The sequence below is a fragment of the Helianthus annuus genome, chromosome 11 (assembly GCF_002127325.2).
Source record: "Helianthus annuus cultivar XRQ/B chromosome 11, HanXRQr2.0-SUNRISE, whole genome shotgun sequence".
Lineage (NCBI taxonomy): Eukaryota > Viridiplantae > Streptophyta > Magnoliopsida > Asterales > Asteraceae > Helianthus > Helianthus annuus.
Window position 1 is genome coordinate 10661769 of NC_035443.2, and position 4418 is coordinate 10666186.

The 4418-nt window shown below is 40.4% G+C and overlaps 1 long non-coding RNA gene across 1 annotated transcript; it reads right to left on the reverse strand.

Moving 5' to 3' along the window:
* Positions 1–1002: 1002 nt before the first annotated feature.
* LOC110903454 lies at positions 1003–2106 on the reverse strand. The gene is made up of 2 exons (XR_002571962.2): positions 1673–2106; positions 1003–1190 (listed from the first exon to the last, which is right to left on the reverse strand). It is a non-coding gene; the product is annotated as an uncharacterized LOC110903454 (long non-coding RNA).
* Positions 2107–4418: the final 2312 nt, after the last annotated feature.

Sequence of the window (4418 nt, forward strand, 5' to 3'; positions counted from 1 at the left end):
TTCAAGAAGAAGTTTATGGATTTTGAACTAAATGACAATTTGTATTTCACACTTTATATTGTGCTTCTTGATATTGTTAAGAACATTTTTAGAATCATGATTTTAGTTATGTATTGCTTTGTTAGTAAAGTGTTGGACATGTTTTAATTAAGTTAGGATTTGTTTTTGTTGAACGCAACCTTATAATTCAATCGAGCAAAACCGAGCGAAAACGATCCGCTCGATTTTAGTTAGGATTTGATAAAAAGCAATCGAAAACAATCCGATTGATTCAAATTCAATCCGAGCATGAGCATCACTTTTGTGCTCGGTTTTGCAAATTCGATCTGATCCGATCGGATCGGTTGTAATTCAATCCGAGCATGAGCAGACCCTCGATCGGATCGGTTCATGAACACCCCTAATTTCAGCTGAGATTTTTTGAATCTACATTAATAATCTACATATTTCCATATCTACTTGCTGAAAATTGTTAGAAAACTCTAGCTGTTGCTGATTTTGACTGAGATCTGTGCAGTATTAATTTCTAGGGTTTTAGATCTTAGATCTCAGTTTAAGGTATACTCTGTTCAATTATAGTTTTTTTGCTTCGATTTGTAGTGGTGAATGGACTCATAATTGACGTATTGAAAGAAGATTTTTCAAATCTGGAATGTTTGAAGTAAATAATTTGAAAAAATAAAAGGTAATTTAGATTTGAAAGTTTGTTCCTAAATTATCATTCAAGTTAGTGGATTAATTCAAGAACACAATCGTTGATGGTGTTACATGTTAAATTTGAATTCCTTAACACATTAAATTTAAATTCCTTATTTGTGCCAATAAATTTAATACATGTTTAAGGTAATTTATAAATTTATAGTTGTTAGAAAACCAGATATACATCCCCTAATAACTCTTTTGGCAGTTATATAATAACTGTTTGGCCATTAACATCCCCTAATAACTATTTGACGGTTACCATCTATATGTCGGTTTCACCATTTGTTATAGAGACGTATGTAGAGATCTGTAATTGAGTATGGGAATAATATTCAAGATTCAATACACTTTCCACATTAGTCAGATTAGTTTCTTATCACGTTATCAGCACGAGGCTCTAACCAATTGAGATTACCGGCAATCTGAAATCATCTACAAGACTCTCCGCTGAGATTTACAGGAATCCACTTTGATATCCACCAATTCTTCTGCAATTTCGACAATTACAGTTCATCAAATCCGGGTACACATCTTAACATTTTCTACTAAGTGTTCAAAGTTTCCATGTTATTTTTTTTAACAGAATCGGAACATATAACCAAAGGATGGGTCACCAATTTTACAAAGTACAAAGTCTGTACTCCGAAAAAAGAAGAAGAAGAATACTAAGAACTTTTTAATATGCTTTCACATATTTTCACAAAATTCTTTTTGAATTGGTTTTAAGTTTGATCCTTTGGAACATAACAAATGGGATTTCCGATATGGGTTTTAAATTGCCCAGGAAAGGATTTTTATTTAATCAGTACTTAAGAACAACATAGGAAACAACATAGATTTCCCTCTGATTTGAACTTATGGAAACATCGAACCCAAATTTTAAAGTATCGATTTGAATATCAAAGAACAATTTTTTTCTTTCCCTAAACAAAACATATAAATCAACCCATAATACATAAAATTTTCTTACCCGAACCTTCCTCCGGCGATTCAACTCACCGGTTAACGGGTGCCACAATCATTCTCATCATCATCAGCGATGACGCGGTTCCTCCGATCTCCGGCTGCTTAACCGTCGCCGGAGATGACGGCTTTTTCCCGGTGGTCGGCGGTTACTCTTTTCGGTTGAAACGGTTTACCGGCGGTTACTCTCTTGGGTTGGAATGGTTTACCGGCGGTTATAGTACCACCGCAGCGTTTTTTTCGCCAGAAGCTTTTCGTTCATATAAACCCTTATCTCAACTTCTGTAATCCTCACATACAATGATCTCATATATTATTATTATTATTATTATTATTATTATTATTATTATTATTATTATTATTATTATTATTATTATTATTATTATTATTATCTCCCTATAATAATAGATCCACTGAACAAGAGAACACCGTCTGCGAAGAAGATTGCAGATATTGTTTCCCATTTAAATATACAGGGTAAAGGGGTTGATTGAGTTAGGCATGAAAAAAAAAGAAAAAAGCCTAAGAATATAAATAGAGTAAAAGTGTATGGTTGTGTTGTGACTATGTGCTCTAGCTGCATTGAAGCAAGTGAGCGGACTCCAAACGAAAATTAAAGGCTGGGTCTATTCGCACACGCCAGTTGTCTTTTTGCACATCCAAAGCGCCTCGCTATGGCCAAAGCGGGGCGCTTTGGCTTTGGTCAACAGACAAGGACTGACAGTCAGTCCTTGTCTGTTGACCAAAGCCAAAGCGCCCCGCTTTGGCCATAGCGAGGCGCTTTGGATGTGCAAAAAAGACAACAACCTTGGTTGGGGTTTATTTGGGTTGATGTGGGTTAGTTTGGTAGGGATTTTTGGTTGAATTAGTATGGTAGAGATTTTTGGAGTAAAAAATTTTTATGTGAGATTTGCCGTTGTGAATGGGAATTTGTTTTTGAATGATTGAATGTTGCCTTTTTTGAATTAAAACGTTGTTTATTTTATTAAATTAACGTTGTTTTATAATTACGTCGTTACGTCATTATTTTTATAGAAGGTGTATAACATAAGTTCAACGAACGTTAAATAAAACGAACACGTTAAATAAAATATACAGAAAGCCATAAGAATTAAACGTGATGTAAATAGAAGATTAACTGCAATATATATATATATATATATATATATATATATATATATATATATATATATATATATATATATATATATATATATATATATATATATATATATATATATATATATCAGTTTGTACATACAATACACAACAAAAAGGTACAACTGAGTACATAATACATAACAACACACTAAACAAACAAACTAATGTACTAATCCTCGTGCGGTGGGGACGGTGGGAGGGGACGTGGAGGCAACGCAGCGAGCTCTCGTAGCTCAACGAGCGTCTGGACCATCCAGTCAATAAGTGCGCCCTGACGTCTGAGGCGCCGGTCGAAGTCCCGAGCCACCTCACGCGCTACCGGAGGTAGGTCAGCGTAAACGTGCTGCGGGTACTGTGGCGGCTCAGGAGCTAGCTGAACTGGTGGTACGTGGACCTCCTCGACTCGGTCCTCCTGCGCCGGATCATCCTAAGCCTGAGCCTGAGCCTGAGCCTGACCCTCAGGCTGATCCTCAGGCTCATCGATGCCCAGAGCCTGTCGCTGAGCCCGCCGAGCGTCCCGCTGAACATCAGGAGGGGCTAACACCCCAGGCTTCACCTCAATAACAACCGGGATGACCTCCGGCAACACCTCTGGCTGCCAAATCAGCCCGTCAGCACCCCTGAACCGCAGACCGACATCAAAGGTACGGGTGATCTGCATAGCGGCTACTGACGCGCGGCCCAACCTGGATGACGGGACCGGATCGGACAGCAGCGGATCAAGCTCGGGCACGATCCCTAGCGATCGTGCAATGGCGGTGATAAACGAGCCAGTGTGAAGAAACCCGCGGAGCTGCCGGTGGTATGCAGTAGCAAAGTACTCTGCCAGGCTGGCTGCTAGATCGCAGGGTTGGCGGCGTAGTAGGCAGTAAAGAAAGAAAAGGTCACTAAGGTTGACCTTCTCCTTGCTGGAACCCCGCAGCACGATAGTCGACGCAATCACCTGGTGCAGGTATCGGTACAAGGGATCTATAATGGTGGTGGCCTTTTGCCAGGATTTCCCAAAGGGAACCCTGGAAATGGCCCTCCAGAAACTAATAAGCGTCTGCCTGTCCATCATCGTAACAGCCTGCGTATATAAATCAGTATCAAGCTCAGGCTCAGTGTACAAACCTGTGTGGACAGCAAACTCCCGCACACTCATCTCAAACTACTGACCGGCCAGACGGAATGTAACCTCGTGTACCGGAAATAAAGGGTCCTCCACGTAATCCGCCGGATGCGGCGCGTATGTAAACGTAGAGCAAAACTCGACCGTAAGCTCAGTGTACGAGTCCTCCATCGCTAACTCAAATAGGCGCGACCAAGGAGTATCTAGCCCAACTATCTCACGCGCCCGCTCGATCTCCCCCACGGTAGATAGCAGCTCCCAGTCTATGCCTACGTGCTCCCCAATCGGTATGGTGCGCAACCTAGCGCATCTCCCCCTCGCCCGTGACCCCACCGGAAACTGAAGATACGGACATGCCGGCTCCTCCTCGTCCCCCACCAATCCCTCATCCATATGCTCAATCTCCTCATCGGATAAATCCATCCCTGCACGTTGATCAATTAAACAAATATTAATAAACTAATAATAATTAAACAAATAA